Source organism: Salminus brasiliensis, chromosome 9 (assembly GCF_030463535.1).
Source record: "Salminus brasiliensis chromosome 9, fSalBra1.hap2, whole genome shotgun sequence".
In the NCBI taxonomy this organism is placed as follows: domain Eukaryota; kingdom Metazoa; phylum Chordata; class Actinopteri; order Characiformes; family Bryconidae; genus Salminus; species Salminus brasiliensis.
In genome coordinates, this window is record NC_132886.1 from 33,537,402 (window position 1) to 33,563,482 (window position 26,081).

Below are 26,081 nucleotides of genomic sequence, written 5' to 3' on the forward strand. Positions count from 1 at the left end.
AAGTAATATTCAAACCACACTGCTTATCTGCTCTTACCCTCTCTCTGAAAATAATTGCATGCAGTAATACAGTTTGCACTAAATGAAAAGTGAATACACATATAGCAGATCAAGGATACAACTCATGCTGGAAACATATATTTTGTCCCTTTCCTTTAATATTTTAAACTGATGTTAATATCCCATGGTTGGGTCAGTCACACCTGATGGTGAGAAATGGGCGTGTAGGGAGTGTCACGTCCACGAGTGTCACGTCATGCCCGTGCCGCTGCGCCCGCCCCAGGGGCGGTCCCGGGATGCGGCTCACAGGCAATCATGAACTCCCCCTTCATGGTTATGTTATGTTCGGGACTTTTATGTTGACACAGACTCTTGTTTTGATATTCACCGTCGCCAGCTTGTGTTGTTGTGTTTGTGTCTCATGCCCGTTCATAGTTTGGTTAATGTGTTACACCTGTGGGCTGGTGTATTTAAGTAGGGCTAGTGTCAGCTGCCGGTTGCAGAGGATTGCACTTAGTGCAGCTATAGTACTCATGGTACTCAGCGGCTCTGTTGTACTCTGTGTTTACTGGTTGATTCATTGGAGCTTATGGAATCAGGTGGACCTTTCCAGCCGCAGCTAGCTTTAGCCTACGGAGCTATCTCACTACACGTACTCAGAGTCAAGAGCTCAGGTAATGAGCTACGCATGCGCTAGTGATTCACGGAAGCTAGCCCCACCATCAGACCGGTTCGGTCTTCAGAGTTTGGCGGCTGATCTCTCACGCACTCACGTCTCGTAAGTTCAGAGCGCTTGACGAGTGCAGTTGTTTGTTGTACCTGTTTACCCCATTTTCCCCGTTAACATTTGCTGCTTTGTTTTTGGTTTTGCTGTTTATTGTTGTCAATAAACCTCTCGCTTTGGTCCATCCCCTGCGAGTGTTCTCCCTCATTGTCAGACCGTGTGGATCATGACAGTTTGATATAGTTCATGTTCAAGAAATAATTTTGACATGGATATGAATCAGGCTAATGATGTATCTACGTATATGGAATAAGCAGTGATGTATATGGGATGAACAATGAGACATATATATATATATATATATATATATATATATATATATATATATATATATATATATATATATATATATATATATTAAATGAACAGTAATATTTATATATAGAATGAACGCTGATATATGGAATTATCGCTGACAGATATAGAATGAATGCTGATACATGCGGAATGGTGTTTTGTCATGAATGGCAGCCCTTAAACTTAAACCCCAACAACACTGAACTACAGACTCTTTTGGGAACTCGTTGGTCAGTCGATATGCAAAAGCACAAAGCCATGCTGTAGTTAATTGGTTTGTGTGAATTAGATTTTGTTCTCGACATCTATTCCAAGACGGCACCGAGCATGGCTGTCGTGTTGTGAGCTCCCCCTAGTCTCTGTAGCTTTTTGTTAATTGTGTGTTTGTATGTCACTTCTATTGCACTGAATGTTGCTACCCCCCCCCCTTCCGACGGACGCAAAAAGCCCTCCACTGACTCCTCAATCTGAAGTCTTTGTAGACACCTCTCTTGCTCTCAGTCATGCCAGCATGGTTCAAACTGGCCAGCATTGTCCCTGTTCCAAAGATGGCCAGCGTTACCTGCTTAAATGACTGGTGCCCGGTTGCTTTAATCCCTATCATGGGCAAGTGCTTTGAGAGGCAGGCAGGCAATTTGCATACAGGTGGAACAGATCCACTGAACCTCTTGACGGGACGACAGCAGTTGGTAAGGAAGGGCAGCATCACGTCCTCCTCACTGACCTCCAGGGATGTGTGCTCAGCCCTCTTCGTGGGACTGATCTCCAATGGTGATGAGACAGTCCACAAAGAGGAGGTTCTGGATTTATACACCAGCCGCTGTCTGAGGAAGTTAAGGAGGATTATTAAGGACTCCACCCACCAAGCCACTACCTGTTCTCACAGCTGCCCAGCGGCAGCAGGTACAGAAGCTAGAAGACCAAATCCAGTTGGTTCAGAAACAGCTTCTATCCTCAAGCAAGTAGGCTGCTGAATGAACAATAGCTTGTGGACTATGGACCTCATCTGTATCATCACACCGCCTCACCATGCAAACACACTCTGCACTTACAACTGGAAACCCTATGCACAGTCACACAGCACCCACAAAGACTTTTCCCCACCCACACTACACCTGAATTCACACCCATCCAGTGTCTTTAGTAAATAATGTAAACATTCAGATTGTTAGATGTGTGTGTATATGTATAGTATAAGTTCACGTGTAAATATTCAGTATTTCTATTTTTAAACTTGTATTATTTTTTTTTGTACTACTGTGAGGGATGAGATGACGAAAGACCGAATGAGCTCCTGGTTGGCCTCTCTAGGATGAAAAGGCTGAATTCTTTAGATTTAGAAATTGTTCATTCTATGTATATCAGCGTTCATTTAATACACATCAGCTTTCATTCTATATAGATCAACGTTCATTCCATATATATCAACATTGATTCCATACAACTTTCATTCTATTGTGTGTGTGTGTGTGTGTGTGTGTGTGTGTGTGTGTGTGTGTGTGTGTGTGTATAAAAAAACGTTCGTTCCATATAGATCATGTTACAGTGCTTTGTCCCCCGTGCCAATTTGTATATACACATTTCTACAGTTCATTACTACAGTAACAGTTTTTTTGACACAGAAAATTTTCAATTGGTTCGGTACTGCAGACATAATTGTAAAGCTTTTAAGCGTGCACTGGCTGTAACTCCAGAATCCAACCAACCAGTCAGTGCACAATAGCAATTATGCTGAATCCCTGACTGCATAAACTTTACCCCATTTACTGAATAAAAAATATAAGTACGTTTTTTTTTGCTTTCAAAATACATCATTATTACTTTCCAAAATTAAAGTCATAAAGTGGATAGTTACTGTTTTTAATTTTTCACTGTTTCACTGAAACAGTTTCACTGTTTTTCACTCCCATTCTATTACACATGAAGTATACCCATTTCCGGCCCCATATTGGAGATCACGTGACTTCCTGCCCCAGCGTGGAGCCGTCTCACACCGGAGATTGCCCTGCCTTCTGCAGCGAGGTACTCTTGCAGTGACAGGAAACCCAGCTACATTATACATAAACCTTTCTTGTTATTTGAAACACTTTTTTCAGGAAGGGGGAGCTGTTTGACATTTGCAATTTGATTATCAAGTTTCCTCAGTTCTCAGGCTATGATATCAAACTTTGCTTTGAAAGACCAACCATCATCTTGTGCCTAATACTAACAACTAATAACTAGGAACATAAAAGAACATTCCTGGAGCTATTAAGGCATCACATTCACAACCTTTGAGCTGAAACCATTCTCAACATCATTAATCAGCTACATACAACACAATATAATATACATAAAAATATTATATATTTTATATATATAATATAAAAATTGTGTTCCTGCCTGGAACCACAATCTGTAAAAATGCACTGTCCCTGCCATCTGTCCCTAGAGCTAAAGCATATTTTGATGCACATAGCCATGTGATCACACTGCATAGTCCAGCAGGGGGTTTACTGATGAGTTTTTCTGGTGTAAACTGGGCTTTAAGGTCAATAAAGCCCAGAGGATGCCCATTCTAGACTTTTTCAGAATGTCCCAGGATGCATAGTTATGACATGCATGTGTTGAGGCATATACAGCTGCAATTCAAACTGGGCCAGTGGGGTTTATTGATAATGTGACTGCTAAGAGATGTAGCTTCTGAAGCTTTAATACAGCTATAATTTCTGCACAGATTCACATCAAATGCAAAATAGATGGAATTGCACTTCACTGTACTGAATAATTACCCAAAAATGCCATTCAGAAGAGTTCAGTCAGCAGGTGATCAGTATTGGCCTTAAATAGTCTATAATAGGTAGACTCATTGTAGAGGACCAATCTAACATATTTTTTGACAGGACCTGACATTATAGGAATGAAATGTGAAGGTATCAATCTTTAATCTAATCTCGCTTAGCAGACCTCGGTAACACTGAGATAAATAAATGATCACAGTGATTCTTTAGTCCAATCTTGCTTCAGCAGAGCTCAGTATCACAGAGTAACACTGAAATAAATAATGGATTACCACATGGATTTAACTGCTAAATACAGGATAATCACAGCAATTTATCACAACTTTATTCTACACTTTACTTATCTACTCATGCTGTAGTTGCACTGAAAAGGTAATTGGTCATCAAAGTGATGTTTTAGTCCACTAATGTTTTTTTAGGGGACACACTGCAAAAAACAAAATCTTAGTGAAATGAAATAAAGGCTTACACATTCTTTCTTTAAGGAGAAGAAAAACATTTCTACTGTTTTTACTGCCTAGGTGTTATGCTACAGTTTCCACTTGTGCACTAGTACAAAATCGCGCCATTAGTATTTGTAAAGACAATTTTCAATATGTCAGTAAGTAGAAGTTTGACAGGTTTTCAAATCTGGACCTTTTTTTTTCTTTTAAACTTAATCAGAATTGAGCATTTTTAGATTTACTGGCAATGTTTGGATGTAATTACATTGGGGCACAAAAGTATTTACTCAGCTACTGATTGTGCAAGTTCTCCTACTTAGAAAAATTAGATAGATCTGTCATTTTCATCATAGGTACACTTCAACTATGAGGGACAAAATAAAAAAATACCATTTTTGGCTATTTCTGGCTCTCACAGACCTGTAACTTCTTTAAGAAGCTCTTCTGTCCTTCACTCGTTACCTGTATTAATGGCACCTGTTTGACCTCGTTATCTGTATAAAAAGACACATGTCCGCAGCCTCAGACTTCAAACCTAACCATGGCCAAGACCAAAGAGACACCAGGAAGAAAATTGTAGACCTGCACCAAGCTGGGAAGAGTGAATCTACAATAGGCAAGCAGGTTGGTGTGAATAAATCAACTGTGGGAGCAACTGTAAGAAAATGGAAGACATTGATAATCTCCCTCGATCTGGGGCCCCACGCAAGATCTTTTCCATGGGGTCAAAATGATCATGAGAATGGTGAACATAAATCCCAGAACTACATGGAGGGACCTAATGAATGATCTGCAGAGAGCTGGGACCAAGTAACAAAGGCTACCATCAGTAACACACTACGCTGAGATGGACTCAAATCCTGCAGTGCCAGGCGTGTCCCCCTGCTTAAGCGAGTACATGTCCAGGTCCGTCTGAAGTTTTGATGATCAAGAAAAGTATTGGGAAAATATCATGTGGTCAGATGAAACCAAAATATAACTTTTTGGTAAAAACTTGACGTGTTTGGAGGAAGAAGAATGCTAAGTTGCATCCCGAAAACACCATACTTACTGTGAAGCATGGGGGAGGAAACATGCTTTGTTTCTGTTTTTCTGCAAAAGGAAAAAGACGACTGATCTGTGTTAAAGGACAAATGAACGTATCGTGAACGTACGGCCATGTATCGTGAGATTTTAAGCCAAAACCCCCTTCCATCAGAGAGAACATTGAAGAAGGGACGTGGCTGGGTCTTCCAGCATGACAATGATCCCAAACACACCGCTCGGGCAACGAAGGAGTGGCTCGGTAAAAAGCATTTCAAGGCCTGGAGTGGCCTAGCCAGTCCCCAGACCTCAACCCCATAGGAAATTTGTGGAGAGTTGAAAGTCTATGTTGCCCAGCAACAGCCCCAAAACATCACTGCTCTAGAGGAGATCTGCATGGAGGAATGGACCAAAATACCAGCTGCAGTGTGTGCAAACCTGGTAAAGACTTACAGGAAACGTCTGACCTAATTGCCAACAAAGGTTATGTTACAAAGTATTGAGTTGAACTTTTGTTATTGTTATTTTGTTATTGACCAAATACTTTTCCACCATAATTTACAAATAAATTCTTTAAAAATCCTACAATGTTTTTTCCTGGATTTTTTCCCTTATTTTGTCTCTCATAGTTGAAGTGTACCTATGATGAAAATGACAGATCTCTCTCATCTTTCTAAGTAGGAGAACTTGCACAATCAGTGGCTGACTAAATACTTTTTTTGCCCCACTGTATGTTGAGGAACTTATAGGACCTGATCTGAGAACTTGAATAGGAGTGCAATGACTAATTGAACTAAAATCAACAACCAAATTAGTTCCCAACTAATTTAATAGGAATTTGGTTGGTGACATTGCGCATGTTTTGCTTGCTAATTAGAAATGCTTCGACATTAACACTTACAGGAGAGTTAAAAAATGCACAAAGGCAGCCCCAGTGTAAGAGCATTTCAAACTTAACTCTACATCTTAACTATTACACCGCCTGAGTGAACCAATGAAACGTTAATAACCAGATAAATATTTAGTAAAAGTTAAAGTAAAGTAAAAGTTTCTTACTGGAGGACTGGAGAAACTGAAGTTTCTTATTCATCAGCTTTTTATTCAAACATTCTGTCTTAGAGTCTTAAGTCTTAAGATGTGTAGTAGTGGTGTAGCAGTTCAAAGTCCAACTCCCAGGTGGCGGGGGACCAAATGTGGGTGAATGATCTTGATCTATTTTTCAACAGATTTGATCAATCACCTAGCCCTCCCCCTACACAGACACCCCTGCTGTATCCCCACTCAGTAGCACTACCATCATGCTGTCCTCCCCCCTTTCTCACAACTTTTAGCTCACAGCCATCCCCCACTGGCTCATCGTCTGGTAGCACCAACCTCCCATTCCAGCACCCAGCCCCCCTGCTCCAACCTGTCCTTCACAACAACCCAGGTGAGAAATGAGCTGAGGAAGATCAAGACAAAGAAAGCTACAGGTCCTGATGGAATCATTGCCAGGCTCCTCAAGTCCTGCGCAGATCAGCTGTGCAGGGTAGTTGAGCATATGTTCAACATGAGCCTGAAACTGGGAAGAGTACCACAGCTGTGGAAAACATCTTGTGTGGTACCTGTGCCCAAAACACAGCACCCGAAGGACCTAAATAGCTACAGGCCGGTGGCACTGACTTCTCATCTGATGAAGTCACTGGAGAGGCTGGTCCTCAAACACATCCGCCCTCTGGTGAGCCCATCCATGGACCCTCTTCAGTTTGCCTACCAGCCTGGTGTCAGGGTAGATGATGCTGTCATCTATCTTCTACACAGAGCTCTTTCTCACCTGGAGAAGCCTGGCAGCACTGTGAGGATCACGTTCTTTGATTTCTCCAGTGCTTTTAACACCATACAGCCAGGGCTCCTAAAGGACAAGCTGGCACATTGTGGAGTGGACAGTCACCTGTCGAACTGGATACTGGACTACCTCACCAACCGACCACAGTATGTGAGGGCACGGGACTGTGTCTCTGACTTGGTGGTCAGCAGCACAGGAGCCCCTCAAGGAATGGTCTTGGCACCGTTCCTCTTCACCCTGTACACTGCTGACTTCATGTACAGCTCACCGACCAGAAGTTCTCTGATGACTCAGCGATCGTCGGCCTCATAACCAATGAGGAGGACAGCAAGTACAGAGAACTGATTCAGGACTTTGTGGACTGGTGTCTGCAGTACCACTTTCAGATAAACACAGGAAAGACCAAAGAACTGGTGGTGGATTTCCGCAGGTGCAGACACCCCCCTCCATCAGTGAACATCCAGGGTATGAACATCGAGAGTGTGGACTCTTATACCTGGACCACATACACACACATTTAAACTACACACACACATGTTTAGGGAACAGAGATCCCTCAATGCAAAAATACTATGTTCAATACCCCCCCCCCCCCCATGTGAAATTAAGAGTCATTTGCTGTAAATAATATTGTTATTGCTTTTTAAATTCTTATTTATATTGTGTATATAGTGTAAATTATTTATCTACATTTTTGTAACTGAGTGTCATGCTATCCCTTTCTGCAGTGACACTGAGAATTTCCCCACTGCGGGACTAATAAAGGATTATCTTATCTTATCTTAAAACACAGCAGGAAGGGGGAGCTGTGTGATTTTGTCAGCTTCCCATATTAACAGTAACACAGTAACAGTGGAGATGTTGTGGTAATTGCATTAGGGGACACACTGCAAAAAACAAAATCTTAGTGAAATGAAATAAAGGCTTACACATTCTTTCTTTAAGGAGAAGAAAAACATTTCTACTGTTTTTACTGCCTAGGTTTTATGCTACAGTTTCCACTTGTGCACTAGTACAAAATCGCGTCATTAGTATTTGTAAAGACAATTTTCAATATGTCAGTTAGTAGAAGTTTGACAGGTTTTCAAATCTGGACCTTAAATCCTGCTTTTATTGCTGGATTTTGTATTTAGACACTACCAGGCCAATCAATTACATTAGCTGCTTCCTTAATTTCCAGCAAGAATCCAGGACAGAAAACAGGGATTCGCTGTATTAAGGTAAAAATCTTTAGATAAATAAATGTGATTTAATTTTAATTCAAGTACATTTCAAATGTTTAAGAATACTTAAAATAGTTCCCCTGTAACACAGTGTTATGACAAGGAAAGGTATCAGTGGTGTTTATTGATGATGTGACTGCTAACAGAAGTAGCACAATGAATTCTGAAGTGTATACAAGAATATAAATTCTGTACAGATTTGCTCAAATACTGCAAAACAGATGGGATAGCACTTTACTACACAGATGGATAATGACACAACATGCAATCAGAGTAAGTTATATATATGTCAGACATAATTCATTACAATTTCATGGTTCAATTACAAGTGTTTGATTTGGAGTGTAAATACGTCACAAGATCACTACAGATTCAATACAATTCCAGCTAATCAGCAACAGGGGGCATTTATGCAAGGGACATTCATGCTCATGCACAGAATGGGGGAAGCAAAGGGGCTTTGGTACATGCTAGGTGTTGAACTACATGCACTGTTAAAAAGACATGGCTGACAAACAGCTAAAAATGAAAATCTGTCAAACGAAAGCCAAACGTAAACGTAAAAAAAACGTAAGCAAGGATAAAGACATGTGTAAACACTCATAGTGTATTTGGATGGTGGAAGGACCTCTACACATTGAAAGACAGGAAAAAGGATGCAGATGTTTCTCTTTTCCTGCTTGATGTGTGGGTAACATTGACTTATTTTAACATTTTAACTTTTCCAAAAATTTATCAGTATGTTTTGTCCCTTTTGTCAGTGTTTGTGACAATCACAACTGGTTTGCTTAGCAGCAGCAATTGTAGCAACAGTTTGCAAAGCTTAACCTAGCTAATGCTAACCTAGCTAAATTGAATTATTTGCCACAAGGTTCTCACAAATGTTATATCATGGTTTTTAATTGTACCGTGTTTGTAAAAGGGCTTCATAGCAATTAAGATATGAGAAATAAAGGAAGGGGTATGTTTGTTTTGCAGCTGAATTCAAACATCAGCAGTTGTTCACTATGATAAATACAACATACACAGGTACAGTAAACAGGGAAAGAGGTTCATTTACTTTTTCTAGCATGCACTGTGGATGTTTACCCAATGAACTAATTAAAAGTACAAAGTACAAAGTACTTGTACAAGTACAAAAAGACCACATTTTATCAGTAATTAGTACAGAAATCCTTTAAATCCATCCAAGTATTATACACTTACTTTTTCTATAGTTTTTTTATTCCTCTGTTACTTTCTATGATTTAACTGAATAAAATTTACTGCATTCTCTGAAGATTATATCCTTTTTAGACATTAGGAGGACCTCTACATAATTAATTATATGTGTAATTACAACACAATCAGACCCAAACGCCTGAAATTATAAAAAGTAAAATGTTTAATTGACCTCCACAGTGTCAGGTCCACGTCGCCGTGCCCGCCCCAGGGGCGGTCCCGAGCCGTAGCCTGCAGGCTCTCATGAGGACTCTTATTTTGACACTCACGTTTACGTTTGACTTTACGGACTCTGTTTCATGTTCACTGTGTCGATTAATGTTCATTGGTTTTGTTAATTCGTTTCATCTGAGGCTGGGGTATTTAGGGAGCTAGCGCGAGTATTCTCACTGCCGAGAATATACTGTTCTGAGCCAACCTGTTGAGTTGGCGCCTGCATCTGGTTTACGTAGTCAAGCGCCTAGTTCTTTATGAGGTTCTCTACTCGGCTATCACCGCTCAGGAGAGTACTATTGCTCTGGTTTGTTCTGGGTCGCCTCTTGGGTTCGGCGACTGATCTGAAAGCTCCGTAGTCATGGCGAGTAAGTTTTGTTGTGCCTGACGAGCACTGTTTGTATTATCTCCCGTATTTCCGCTGGCACGGCCAGTAGTTTAAGTTCTTGTTATTCCTCCCTGTTCATTTTCCCCGTTTAAGCTGAGCTCCCTAGGTTTCCACCAGCCTCAGGTGTGCGTTTTGTGTTGCCCATGTTTGTTTTGTTTCTCAGTTTGCCCTGTATTATTGCTGCATTTTCTTGTTTACCCTTGTTTTTGTTGCTTATTAAAGCATTCTTGCATCGCACTGTCCCTGCGAGTGTTTACCCATCATTGTCTGACCTAGCCAGTCATGACAGAATTCTTGGCCTTAAACCCCTGAAGAGCGGGGATGAGTGCCTTGAATCAGGCTGTTCGCGTCCAAGGACAAGTCTTGGGGCAGCAGCACCACACTCTGCAGAGTGTGTCGGATACTGTTGGCCACCTGGCGCAGCAACAAATGGGTCAGCAGCAAAAGGTCACCCAACTAGAGGGTGACATCCAAGGGCTCACAAAGCTGTTTTTTTCTCCCTGCCATGTCACTAGTCCACATCTGATGGACAAACCGGATACGTATTCTGGCGATCCGGAGCTTTGCAAGGGGTTCTTGTTTCAGTGCTCGGTATATTTAAGTTGCCAAGGAACCGGCACTGACCAGGAGAAAATCGCCTGGTGAAGCTCTGGATTGGGCCATTGCCACCTGGAAGGAGCTTAGCGCGAGTACCTGAAGCACTTCAAGGTGGTGTTTTAGCATCCCCGAGGGGGGCTAACGCCGGGCGACCTGCTGCTGTGGCTGGAGCAGGACGACAGGTCGGTAGCCCACTATGTGCTGGAGTTGCGCTCCCTAGCCGCACGTAGTGGGTTTGGTTCACGCTGCACTGGTCGCCGTGTTCTGCAACGGGCTGGCCCCCCGTTGCTTCGGAGTCTTCTATTAACATATAAAGCCCTACATGGCCTTGCTCCTGAGTACCTGCGGGATCTTAGCACATATTACGAATATATAAAGACTATATATAGATCTCATAAAGACTACTTAGATCTCAGGGTGCTGACCTCCTACTCGTTCCCAAAATTCAGAAAACCTCAGCAGGGGGAAGAGCCTTTTCTTATAAAACCCCCCAACTCTGGAATAACCTTCCAGATAATGTTTGGGACTCACACAGTCTTAATCTTTAAATCTAAGCTAAAAAAACTCATCTGTTTAGTTTAGCTTTTGGTAATTAATGTTTCCCCTTAGATAAAGGTTCAGGGGTTTGCTGATCCAGGGAATTGTAGTGAACTGAGATGCTGGAGCTGTCGTCTCGCTGCTTACACGTGATCACTTGGGTTTGTGGACGGTGGAGCAGATGGACGCTAGCGTTTTCAGGGTGCTCCCATGTCTGTGTTACCTTCTGGCTCTCTCCTTTTAATTAGGCTGTTATAGTCAGACCTGCCGGAGTCGTCAGACACACTCTGATACTGCTCAACATTCTCTGCCCTCCATAAAATCCTCCCAGTACTAACTCTCTTTTTACCTTCTCTGAGTAAATGGCCACCCAGCCTGACCTGCTGGAAGATTGCCCTCTGAGGTCCCCTCTACCTGCATCAGACCAGCTGCCACCTACCAATCTGACCATCAGGCCCCCTCACCACCATCCATAACAGACCAGCGGCACACCCTCCTACCACTGCTACCTGTTTAATGTTAAAATCTAAATGGACTCGTAACTATCTGCCACTATTAACATCACCACTATTAACTATCTGTTGTATCTGGTCATTTTTATCAATAATGTTAAAATAGTTCTGACCAGAGGAGGATGGGTCCCTCTTGTGAGTCTTGGTTCCTCCCAAGGTTTCTTCCTCCAGCTCTGAGGGAGTTTTTCTTTGCCACTGTCGCCATTGGCTTTGTCTTTGATCCTTCATGTCTTACGTTGTCTTACGTTACGTTTTTTTTGTCTCTGTCTTTTATTAATTACTAATTATGTAAAGCTGCTTTGAGATGACAACAGTTGTAAAAAGCACTATACAAATAAATCTCACGGCAGCGCCCAGCGCCTCGGTTCCAGTCACGGCGGCGCCCAGCGCCTCGGTTCCAGTCACGGCGGCGCCCGTGGTCCCTGCTCCAGTTCATGTCCCCACTCTGTTCATGTCCTGGCAGTGGCATCTGCACCTCCTATCAGGCAAGCAGTGCCAGCTGCCCCAGTTTCAAGGTCTGGTCAGGCGGTGATACCCGTAACTGTCCCAAGGCGAGCGGTGCCGGCTGCCTAAGTTCTGGCTGCCAAGTTCCGGCCAAGGCGGCCCCAGTGCTGCGCCCTTGTGTCTTTGGCGGTCACATCTCGGCACGCCTGGCTGGCGGGGTTCCTCCGTGGTTGTTCATGCTCCTCGGGGGAGGGGGGTGTGTGTTTGGGTACTGTCAGGTCCCCGTCGCCATGCCCGCAGGCTTATTAAAGCATTCTTGCATGGCACCGCCCCTGCGAGTGTTCACCCGTCCTGTCTGACCAAGCCAGTCATTACACACAGTTCCTCTTAACTGCTATTTCTTAATGACATTTCAGACACTGGAAACTGCAAGAGCAAAGGATATCCAAACATTTCTACATGCCAAAAATACTATTTATTTTAATACTATTCAATTTAAGTAACAGACAATTTAAATGTTCATGGCAACATGACAATTTAAAGGAATAAATGTTATTTTTTAAGGATAATTAGCTGCAGATGTTTTGTTTATATATATTTTTTTCAAAAAACAACAGGAGTGCCCAAACATTTGAATTTGAGTGTTTATATGCAGGATGCCCAGCAAAATTCACACAAATGAGATTTTGCTGTGTTGTCACACCTTTTACAAAATATTGATACATATCAAAAGTATGCATATAAAGCACCTGCTTGTTTCCTTTTTTAATGTTTAAATATATTGAGTTGAAAAAATATTGTATGATTTTCTGCTGTTGACTTTGCTTGTGGTTAATTTATTTATGTGGTGAATTACACTTCCTCAAACACAGAAAGCACAGTGGAGCATCTCCCCAGAGTAGGAGTTTCCTGTTTTAGTTTCTACTAACTGCACTTCAGAGAGACTCACACTAACACACAAATCATTACAACACTGAGAGCCTAAACACACTTCTGATTTCATTTGATTATATACACAATGAAGAGAAACCTCCTCATAATTTTCATCATGGCATCAGGTAGTCACTATAAATCTATCAACCATGCGCTTAAATATTTGGAAAATTTAGTTTTTATACTGTTTTAAAATATTTCAATTATAATTTTCTTTCAGGTGTGTTTGCAGCTGATCAAATTGGACCAGATTAGAAGACTGATGTTGCTATAAAAGAGGGAGAACCTGTTACACTAAAATGCTCTTATGATTCAAGCAGTCAATATGTTCTGCTCTACTGGTACAGACAGTATTCTAACAGAGCTATACAGTTTTTACTTTATAGAGGCGCTTGGTCACAGGGTGGTAGCCACTCTGCAGACCGTAGATTTCAGTCTACTACATCCAGTTCATCCACTGAGCTCACTGTTGGAGAAATAAGACAGTCAGATACAGCTCTCTACTACTGTGCTCTTAGAGATGTAGCCCAGTGATACAAAGTCTCTGAGAAGCTTTACAAAAACTCACACCTTCTGTTTGTTTTGAACACAGGAGATCAAAGTAATATTTAAACCACACTATCTGCTCGTACCCTCTCTGAAAATAATTTCAGCCAGTAATACAGTTTGCACTAAATGAAAACTGAATACACATATAGAAGATAAATGATACAAATCAAGCTGGGCACACACATTTTGTCCTATTCCTGGAATATTTTCAAGACATGGATGCGTAGTATACTTATGCAGTGATATCATTCAGTTCCATATATTTTTCATTCATCATTCATATCATTTACACATGAACTTTGTATTGTGCCTTGCAAAAGTATTCATTTTATAGTATACACTTTATTTAGCATTTCAGTTACAGAACATGCCTAGAACTTTGAACATTTAATATATATGTTTTGCAAACATCAAATATGACAAAACAGAAACCTTATACATAACTATTCACTCCTCTAAAGTCAGTGCTTTGTACAGCCACATTTTGCTGCTCTATGAGCTTGCCACATCTTGCCACTGGGATTTTTGCCCATTGCTCAAGGCAAAACTGCTCCAGCTCTATCAAGTTGAATGGTTTCCGCTAGTGAACAAGTCTTTAAGTCTGACCACAGGTTCACAATTGAATTTTAATTAGGCCATTCCAATACATTTACACATTTTCCCTTAAACCACTTGAGTATTGCTTTAGCAGTCTCAATCAATAATTTATTAATATTCATGTTGATAATTTCACCCAGAAGACTGAATATTCTTAAATGTATTTAATATAAAAGAAGAAAGAAAACATACATGAATATAACTGAATATACATTATACATCCATATTTTGTCATGAATAGACAAAAGCTCACTTTCTTTGGATATTATGTGAACTGTAATTTAAATCCCCCTATAACATAACATATCCACTGAGATATGCGATTAAATAAGAGAGAGTTACTGTTGCGAATTGTGCATTGTGAGCTAGTCCAGTATGGTTGTAGTGGTGTTCAAAAAACACTAAATACAATCACATGTAACCTACTTGATGTTTTAAACACTCAGAGATGAAATGTCTAAAATCTGCCAAAAGAGAGCAGACTTACTTACAGTTACTAGGAGACAGTTTAATAAAATAACATTTCATTAAAATAAAAATACAGTAAGTAAAGTTTAATATGTTTGTCCTAAATTAACATTCTTTTTCAAATTAACTGTAAGTGGAAAACAGAAGGAATCAATCTCAATTTCTGAGATATGATGTGTGATGCTGTGACCATAAAAAAGTGAACTACAGTCCTGGAGATTCCTTTTATACAGTTACAAGGATGAGGGTAGTGTCCAAACCATCTGCAGAGGTCTCAGCTGTGTCTTTGATCCAGTATTTGCTGCTGCTCTTTGATTATAGCTATATGATTAGCACGTTGGGAAGCTCTTAGTTACCGGACATTAGTTTTTCAGTTAATAAAACAAAAAACAGACAACTCCTGTGAAAGAGCCTGTACTTTCTGTTAGATTCTTCTTGAGAAGCTTGTGGTTTAATTGAAAGGATTGTGTAAACACAGACCTCAATCAATGTCTGTATTATCTGATGAAGTGAGATTAGAGATGAGAGTAGGAATGAGTGAGTATTGTTGTGCACTAGGAGTGGGTAGATGTAGAAGATGTAAAGTACATACACCAACAAAAGGACAAAACTGCTATTATTGTCTAATGATGGAGATCTGAACTCACACTCACTACAATCATCTCACTTTTTACAACTGATGTCACAAAACAGCTTCACAAGAAATCCAGTAATAAACCAGGGTGTTTTGAGGGAAGGCAGCAACGCCACTCTGTCCTGCATGTACGATGAATCCCCACTGATCCTTACTAGTATCGCCAAGCTCTTATTAGAATAGATCAACTCTGGACCAGAATTTCTGCTGATGATTTTTATCCACTGGTCAAATCACTTTTCACCTCACAAACAACAATCTGTCAGACTTCTTCCTTCATTTCAATCAAACAGGGTAAAATATTGGATCTCCTCTGCTACAGTATTAGACATATTTAAACATTTGAAATGTTTTATATCACTGATACAGTGACTTTTCATGACTTTCAAGCAGAATTGAGTGTTGGTTGAACACTGAATATACTAAACCTAAAAACCTCTTCTGTTGTATGGTTTACTTCATTCACAATGTTCCCCACTGTTACTGGTTGGCAGTTTTCTTTTCTCTTGTTGTCATAATTCTTCTGTTATATGTTTGAAGACGTTTGTTCACTTTTTCAGTTCATTGCTATCCCTGCAGTTCTACAAGCACCTGTCTCATGATCTTTAGAAGTAGAAGTGAAGATGTTTGTAATTGTAATTGCATTAAGGGACAAAAACTAGATACTCATTTCCCCCTAATGACTTGTCCTAAGCTTCGTAACTGTAAATGAGTTGACATATTTTGTACTTGTCTGTTATTATTGGGTAAGATAAGATATTTAGGAAATGGATTTGCTATACCCAGCCTATCAGTGTTAAACATAATTTATGAGAAGGCAATTCTATTTCATCATCCTTTAAATGATCTCAGTAACACAGAGATAAACAACTTGCTTCTCTCGTCAAACAAACAACAAACACCTGGGACTGGGGCTTCATAAGCCGAGGCGTTTCAGTCTCTCATTGTCGTAAATTAGAGCTGTGGCAACAGTCTGTTCAAAGAGGAAGTACATTGATCTTGCTATTTTCATGTTTGGTCTGACTTGACTTGACTTTTCTCCTTGTTTCCTTTTCTGCCCTGTTATTTAGGTCCTGTTTGTTTGTCACTGTTTCTAGCTCTTTTGTATGGTTATTTATGGAACCAAAAGTGGTTCTTCTATGGCATTGCTCAAACTATTTGAGACACCTTTATTTAATTCACAAATTATAATATCTTTTAATGGGGTTGAATACTTTTGAAGCAAAAGTGTTTATGGAACTACATTCCTTATAACAGACACACTGACAAATGTAGGAGCACAGAGTGAGACTAGCTATCTTAAAAAATGAATACTGTAATATTACTCTGAACTGCATTCCTCTGTCCTTATAACAGAGACACTGACAAATGGAGGAGAAGTCTTTACATGTCTTTACATGAACTAGCACCCAAGTCTCTCCTCATTATCTGAACTGTAGTCACCATGATGTTTCTGTACTCTCTGGCTGTGTTTATGATAATACTTGGTAAATATAATTAAGTCATATACAGTGGGGGAAAAAGTATTTAGTCAGTCACCAATTGTGCAAGTTCTCCCACTTAAAAAGATAAGACAGGCCTGTAATTGACATCATAGGTAGAAAAAAACCCAGAAAATCACATTGCCTGATTTTTAAAGAATTTATTGGCAAATAATGGTGGAAAAGAAGTATTTGGTCAATAACAAAAGTTCATCTCAATACTTTGTTATATATCCGTTGTTGGCAATGACAGAGGTCAAACATTTTCTGTAAGTCTTCACAAGGTTGGCCCACACCGTTGCTGGTATGTTGGCCCATTCCTCCATGCAGATCTCCTCTAGAGCAGTGATGTTTTGGGGCTGTTCATGCTGATCATTTTGACCCCATGGGCTGAGATCTTGCGTGGAGCCCCTGATCAAGGGAGATTAGCAGTGGTCTTGAAGGTCTCCCATTTTCTGATTATTGCTCCCACAGTATATTTCTTCACACCAAGCTGCTTGCCTATTGCAGATTCAGTCTTCCCAGCCTGGTGCAGGTCTACAATTTTATTTCTGGTGTCCTTCAACAGCTCTTTGGTCTTTACCATAGTGGAGTTTGGAGTGTGACTGTTTGAGGTTGTGGGCTTTTATACTGTTAACGAGTTCAAACAGGTGCCATTAATACAGGTAATGAGTGGAGGACAGAGAAGCCTCTTAAAGAAGAAGTTACAGGTCTGTGACAGCCAGAAATTTTGCTTGTTTGTAAGTGACCAAATACTTATTTTCCACCATTATTTGCTAATAATTTTTTTAAAAATCAGACAATGTGATTTTCAGAATTTTTTTTCTCATTTTGTCTCTCATAGTTGAGGTCTACCTATGATGTCAATTACAGGCCTCTCTCATTTTTTAAGTGGGAGAACTTGCACAATTGGTGACTGACTAAATACTTTTTTCCCCACTGTATAATGATGATTTCTGTTTTTATTCATCAACACTTTTGATTTCTTGTGATTGTTTTTATTTAGTTTCAGATAACTGTTCTGCGCTCTCAATAACACCACTGAAGAATAAAATGAATGCTCTTAAAGATGAGACAGTTACTCTCTCCTGCAAGCATGTTAAGGTGAACAATCTTCAGTGGTATCGTCAGTATCCTGCATCCAGACCAGAGTTTTTGGTGAGGATATTTCCAGGCTCTGTAAGCCAAACAGACCCTTTATTTACACGACTCAAAGTTAGTGTAACTGAACAAAATGTGAGTCTGGAGATCTCCTCAGCTGAAGTATTAGATTCTGCACTCTACTACTGTGCCATGGAGCGCACAGTGACAGAAAACTCAGTTACACTGTACAAAAACATTTCTTCTTATTCAGAAACATGCAGAAACACAGGAAGAGGGAGCTGTGTGACTTCTGATACTTAAGCTTTCTCACCTCTAAGTATGATCAGAGGTGTCAAAGTACTTTGTTTCTTTACTTTTGGTTATCTATACTTTACTGGATTAATTATTTATAGGTCCACTTTTTACTTTTACTCCTTACATTTTCACGCATTTATCTTTACTTCTATTCCTTACATTTAAAAAAAAACCTATGCAGAGAAATTGCACCATCCGGAAAGTGCGAATATGATTGTGGTTGGATGAGAACTATAAACAAAATCCATCGCGCCTGCACATGTCACGTCACACTCCAGCAAGGACATAGCAGACGTATGTAGCCTAGGTCGAAAATGTCCTTGGCAGAGACTCAAGAGAACCCAAGTGAAATGTCCCAACTAAGCACCACATTTACATTCCAATAAAGGTTTTTGATAACATGCCTCTGAAGTTTGACATTTTGACCAAAGCAAGGAAGGACCTAGAAATTAGAGCCAGTGTGAGCATCTGATGAGCTGAATTTGAGAGTTGCTTTATTCGGCAGCTCACTGCTCAGAGATTGTGGCCCTTCCGTGTCTTTGACTCCTCCCAGTATGAAAACTTGCTTACACATGATGGCCTCTTGGCAGGTTGCTGACCATCATCATCTGCAAATCACATTGCATTAAAAGTTATCAAAAGTTATCCGCAGTTCTCTGCAGAAGTGTTACCGAAGAGAGTAAAAATAGATTATTTATAGTGGAGGTTCATTACTTCATGATATGCAAGAATTATATTAAAAGGTTTTACACAGGATGTTCTGCAGCACATCCCTTCCACTTCTGCAAGCAGGCAAAAATATGACTGCCCAAGTCTGTCTCTTTGAGTGAACGAGGATACCCACCCACACTAGCCTGCAACCTGTTGGCTACATGCCTGCGATCATGGTAGAACTTCACATTTAATCCCACCCGCCTGTTATTTGGCTGAACACACGGAACCTCTAATTATCAGAACAGGTTCTCAACATCTTAGGAGCATTGGTACGCTGAGAAATGCTTTATCCCTTCAAGTAATTCAAAATGCTGCATTCAGGGTTGTTACTAAAACCAGAAAATGTGATCATCTATCAGCATTGCACTGGCTTCCATTTAAAGCCCATATTAATGATAAAAACCTTGTATTGACGTACATGATCTCGTCACAGGGTGCTGGCTCCTTACTAGTTTCCAAAATTCAGAAAGACTCAGGAGGGGAAGAGCCTTTAAGAAAAAGCCCTCTAACTCTGGAATAAGCTTCCAGATAATGTTTGGGACCCAGCCTCAGTCTTTATGTCTAGGCTGAAAAGTTGCTTGTTCAGTTTTGGTCTTGTTTAGTTTAGAATTATTGTTTCCCTTACATTAGTCAGTTGATAGACACACTCTGATCATTTGTTCACATTATGGAGATAAATCCAAAACAGAACTAATTCCTTCACTTTACTCTTTTACAAGTTAAAGAATGACCACCTGTCCAGCCTGACACCATTGGTGACTTCCTTTTATCTGGCTCAGACCTGCTGCTCAGCAAATAAGTCAGGACGAATGGGAAGTATTACACCAAAAGCTGGTCAAAATTTACTCCAACCGACTTACTAGCTTTACAGATACACTGTAGACAAAGCTACAGTGAATGTAACTTAAAAAAAAAAAAAAAAGAAAAGTCTGGAGAGGTTCTCTGCCACAATATTAGACTCTGCACTCTACTACTGTGCCCTGAGGACCACAGTGATAGGAAGTGGTTGACTCTCAGAAACTTGTCTTTTGATGTTGTTGTGGATTTGTCTTTCTTCCTGTACTGGACATCTTCAGTTTTCTCTACTTTCCATTTTTTTGATGCCATCTTCCTTTGTTAAGTGTCTTTTTCTAGAGTGTCATGCCGGGTCAGGCATGGCAGTGAATACAAGGAAACACTTGCAGGGTAGGACTTTAATAAATAATAATGCAAGACTTTAATAAAAACAGGACACGGGGTAACAAAAACAAACAAGCAAAACCAGAGGTACAGCAATCTAATCTATAATCAGAAGGTAAAAAGCAGAACTTGACTACACAAACCAGGCAAAGTAAATCGCCTGGGACTATGAAGCAAGGCTTCAGGCAAAACCAGGGAGATAAAGACAGTGACAAAACAAACAGGATCTAACTATCAGGGCATACAGGGTAACAAGGGTAACAGACGTAAGACCAAACAAGCAATGACAAGATCAGTATACTTCCCCCTTGAGCAGACCGTGGAACGCTGTGGTACAGAGGTTGCAACAGAGCATGGCAACGAGAAAGTGAAAAGCTACGACTTAAGAAGCCCCAGTCCCAGTTGTTTGTAGTTGCACTTAACGAGGGAAGCCCTGGCTCCTTATTTAGGCTTGGGGGCAGAGTCCGGGGAGCTCTAAGTCTAGTCACTGGACATTATTTGATTTTAGGTGAAAAACTGGAAGAATGGGGGTGTTCTGAAACTTTTGACAAGTAGCTTAATATGAATATATTGAATTCCACACAAATTGCTCAAATAAGTCTTAAGAACCAGGATTATCAGATCAAATGAGATCAGAACTAAGATAAATGAGAAGTGTGAACTAAGAGTGGGTGGAGCCAAAAATAGGATACAGTACACACACCAACAGAGAAACAGTACTGCTAAAATGTCCAATGCTGGAGATCTGAACTCACTCTCACCTATCATGATACTTTTCTTCTATGTTTCCATGCTTCTTTCCAACATTGGTAGGTTATACAAACTCAACAGTTGAATGTTAGATTACAGCATACTATTCACTCAACTCTTTCTAAATTATAATAAGGTATTAAAATATCTAAATATTATTTTTATGTAATGTCTTTTTAGGTGAAACAGCTGACACCATCATACAGAACAATGCCAGTGTGTTTTTGAGTGAAGGCAGCAGCACCACACTCTCCTGCACATATGATGGATCACCAAGAAGTCTCCACTGGTATAGGCAAAAGCCTGGAGCAAGACTTTTCTTTACCCTTCAGGTTTTAATGTCAGTCTACCTTAATGTCTCTCTTGGTTTTAACTATAATATCTGCAGGTTTTAAATCAACTGATCAGAGTAATGAGAGTAATGATGGTAATAGATAGTAACTTATTACAGTGTAATGGTTTTCCATGCATGCTTATGGTGTTCGATGGAATAAACCATTGCTGACTACGAACCATCATTATTGTATACTACGAACCATCAAGACTACTTAGATCTCAGGGTGCTGGCCTCTTACTCGTGCCCAAAATTCAGAAAACTTCAGCAGGGGGAAGAGCCTTTTCTTATAAAGCCCCCCAACTCTGGAATAACCTTCCAGATAATGTTCGGGACTCAGACACAGTCTCAATCTTTAAATCTAAGCTGAAAACTTATATGTTTAGTTTAGCTTTTGGTAATTAATGTTTCTAAGATAAGGGTTGCAGGTCCAGGGGTTCGCGGACCCAGGGAATTGTAGTACACGGAGATGCTGGAGCTGTTGTCTTGCTGCTTACACGCAATCACTCAGGTTTGTTGACGGTGGAGCAGATAGATGCTGGTGTTCTCAGGGTGCTCCTGTGTCCGTGTTACCTTCTGGCTCTCTCCTTTTAATTAGACTGTTATAATCCGACCTGCCGGAGTCGTCAGACACACTCTGATGCGGATGCTCAACATTCTCCGCCCTCCATAAAATTCCTCTCAGAACTAACTTTCTCTTTCTCTTTTTTCCTTCTCCGAGTAAATGGCCACCCAGCCCGACCTGCTGGAAGACTGCCCGCTGAGGTCCCCTCTACCTGCGTCAAACGAGCTGCCACCTACCAGTCCGGCCAGCGGGCCCCCCCACCTGCCACCACCCATAGCGGACCGGCAGCTCTCCCGCCTGCCGCTGCTGCCTGTTTGGTGGCCGTGTTGAAATGTTACCACACTCAGTTATATTAATTTCCGTTGTTATGCAGATACACAGCTCTATATATCAGCCATACCTGACGATAAATTTAGATTAAAGAAAGTTGAGGACTGTGTAAAGGGTATAAAACTCCTGATGTTACATAACTTCCTTATTCTTAACAGTAACAAAACTGAGGTTATCCTTTTAGGTCCAAAAGACACTAGACATAAACTATCAGACTTAATGTTAGACTTGGCTGATGCTACCATTGTGACCATATCAGAAAATGTGACCATATCAGGCTCCCAGTTAAATTCCGTATTGACTACAAAATAGTTCTGAACAGAGGAGGATGGGTCCCCCTAGTGAGTCTTGGTTCCTTCTAAGGCTTCTTCCTCCAGCTTGGAGGGAGTTCATGTCATTTTATGTTATTTATTTTCTTTTTTTCTGTCTTTTACTAATTATGTAAAGCTGCTTTGTGACAACAACAGTTGTAAAAAAGCGTTATACAAATAAAATTGACTTGACTTGAATTTTTGCATGAAACACAACCTACTTAAGAAAAAAAAAACTTCCCCTCTTTACTATTCATCAGTGTGTAGTCTTTCATCCCAGCCTCTTTTCCCCTATGTATTTACTTGAAAATTGTATAAAGTTTTAAATTGATGAAAGTAATTTGTATTTAAATGCTGATGTTAAAGTTAAAATCCAAAAATATTCATTTAACTTCAAAAACTTAAGGTGGGTTTGAGAATGGAATACAACCTATTTAAGTAAAAACTCTCCTTCTTGGATCCTGGCACCACCTAAAAACTGGGTGTGGCTTCACTCTTCACTCACCAATGTGTAGTCATTTCCACCAGCCTCCCTTTCACTATGTCTTTAGTACCCATTTCTGTAGTGTTTTCACTGTCTGTGCTTAATGCGGAAAAAAAAGAAAAGCAGCTACAGAAATATCATAGCACTTGAAATGACTGAAAGCATCCACAGGTTTATTGTGTGCTTGTAGTAAACTGCTAAATCTAAATTTACATTTTTAATTTTGTGTATCTATATCGGACTTCATACAGAGCAGTCACCTTAGTATAGCATAGCATAGCAGACTCTGTTGCAAGTGTTTGGTATTTGTATGTGTCAAGACATACAAAGTAGGCAAATAGGCTGTGCTAAAAGTCAATGGGAAAGTTGAGTTTTACTTAAATATGTTATATTGCACAAATCCACATTACATTACAGACCCAGCACAGCGCACTTTAAAAACACCAATTAAATGATCACAGAAATAATTAAATCAATCATCAGTGCAGTTTTTTTGTGTAAGCTGTTAATATAAAAAGAAATATTACAGTATATTAAGTGTTAAATGACATTTCAAGTATGCATTGTGTGAACTACTATAATACTTTTTTAGCTGTTTATATAAGCATTTACTAACAAGCATATTAAATTAAACATAGTTCAAAATTGTAACATATATCACACCACCAAACCAGAAGTACAAACGTAGGGGAAGGTAGCCTGGGGGAACTGACTACAATGGCGAGTGAAGAAGAAAAAGCCATACCCAGAATGCAAATAGGTGGTGGCAGTAGCCAATGGAAAAGTTGTGAACTACTTTCCTAGTCATAACCAAATGTTAAGTTGGCTTGTTAAAGAGTATTAGGTGTGTATAAGAGTGTCTCCAAAGTGTTTGTCATGAATTTGCATCATGTAGGCATCCCCCTTTAGCTTTTTTTTTAAACAATACAGGATAATGATGATCAAGCTTACAGCTGAAAGAGCCAATTGCTGCTTTCTCTGCTGCAGAGTTTGGCTTAATGTTATTATGCTACAAGCAAACTGGAGGGTTTTGAAGTTTTGAATTTTGAAGTACAGACGTACGGTAAAACTGGAGGGTAATAAGCCTCCAGTTTATTTACCCTCCAGTTTTACCGTATGTCTGTACTTCAAAATTGTAATAAGCAGATGTCCCACATTTGCTATTTTATTGTTTCTACCTAATGGGAACCTCTTCATTACTTTCAATCTCCTTCCAACAAAGCAACCACCTGGGATACATCTTTATGTTCTTTTCACTTTTCCAGTTGCTAGATTTATATAAAGTTGCTTTGTGACAACATTGGTTATAAAAATGACTCCTGGCACTAGCTATTTGCATATTGGGAGTGTCTTTTCCCCATCAATGTGAAAACCATTCCACATTTCTCCACGTTTGGTGTAAGTGTTAAAGGCAGTGTAAAGTAATTGCTGTCTGACTATAATGAAAAAAGAAAAATATCACCTATCCATATTAAAGGTACAAGATATATGATCTAATATATATAATTATGTTAATTATGTTATGTTAATGTTAATATAATGTTAACTAATTAAATTTGAATGCAATTTAAAAAAGAAAAGCTGAATCTATAAATAATGTTTTTTTTTTACAGATAATTGCATGTTGTATTGCTACATAGAGGAAACTCAATTTACTGTAAATGCGAGTTTAAATGTGTGTATGTCTACATATGCTGTACATATTACCAAATTTCTGTGCTTACTTAAAATAGATGAAAAATGCATTAATGTTATGTATCCATCATAAGCTTGTAAATAAACTTTTATCACACTCAAACAATGTAACAGTTTTTTTTATAAATATGTTGCTATGAAGTACACTTTTAGTCCCAATTTAGTTAATTTAATGTAATACTTGTTATGCCCTTAAGATGTAACTTTTAGTCTAAGGGAATTGTGGGGACAGTAACTATAATGTGACTAGGTGAGGTGGAAGAAGAGCAATAGGTGAGGTAATCCCAGACAAGGCCAGTAAGTATTACACCAAATTCTTTCATTGAATGCCCACAAAAACAGAACAAAACTAACATGTGTATATACAGTCATGCCCGAAAGTATTCATACCCCTGGCAAAGTTTGACTTAAATTTACTTTTATTTAACCAGAAGTTATATTTTTGCCTTAAAACGACACAGGTATCTCCCAGGAGATAACACGATGATGTACAAGAGGCATCATTGTGGGAAAAAGTATTTCTCAGCTTTTATACACATTTGAACAAAAAGTGGCATGTCCAAAATTATTCATACCCTTTGAAAACTGTCACAGTATATGGGAAAATCCAAAGTTCTATACCATTCCAAATAGTCTAAGCTGTTTTAAAGCATCCTAATTACCCTGATTCATTGGGAACAGCTGTTTTAATCAACTCAACAGGAGAAAAACAGCAGCTCTCTGCAGTTGGTTTGTGGACAGTCATGGCTAAGACAAAGGAGCTCACTAAGGACCTGCGGCTGTGCATTGTGGCCGCTCACAAGTCAGGAAAGGGCTATAAAGCCATATCAAAATGTTTTCAAGTTCCAGTGGCTACAGTGCAAAGTATTATTAAAAAATACAAGAAGTTCCGCACTGTGGAAAATCTCAGAAGATGTGGTCGGAAGCCAAAAGTGACACCTGTGCTGGCCAGGAGAATAGTGAGAGAGGTGAAGAAAAATCCAAGGATCACCACCAAGGCCATCCTGGTGAATCTGGACTCTGCTGGTGGCGACATCTCAAGGCAGACAGTTCAACGGACACTGCACACTGCTGGGTTCCACGGACGCAGGCCAAGGAGGACACCACTTCTCCAGAAAAGGCACACAAAAGCCCGCTTGACCTTTGCAAATGCTCATCTGGACAAAGAAGAAGACTTCTGGTGTTCTGTTTTATGGTCAGATGAAACAAAAATTGAATTGTTTGGCCACAGTGATGTGTGCACCATTTGGCGTGAAAAAGGAGAAGCCTTCAACCCTAAGAACACCATCCCCACTGTCAAACATGGTGGTGGGAACCTAATGTTTTGGGGGTGTTTTTCAGCCAATGGACCAGGGAACTTGATCGCAGTAAA

The 26,081-nt window shown here is 39.9% G+C and overlaps 1 long non-coding RNA gene across 1 annotated transcript; it reads left to right on the forward strand.

Moving 5' to 3' along the window:
* Positions 1-429: 429 nt before the first annotated feature.
* LOC140562526 (uncharacterized) lies at positions 430-24,039 on the forward strand. Its single transcript, XR_011980161.1, has 3 exons — positions 430-778; positions 3,008-3,103; positions 21,171-24,039. It is a non-coding gene; the product is annotated as an uncharacterized lncRNA (long non-coding RNA).
* The last annotated feature ends 2,042 nt before the right edge of the window (positions 24,040-26,081 follow it).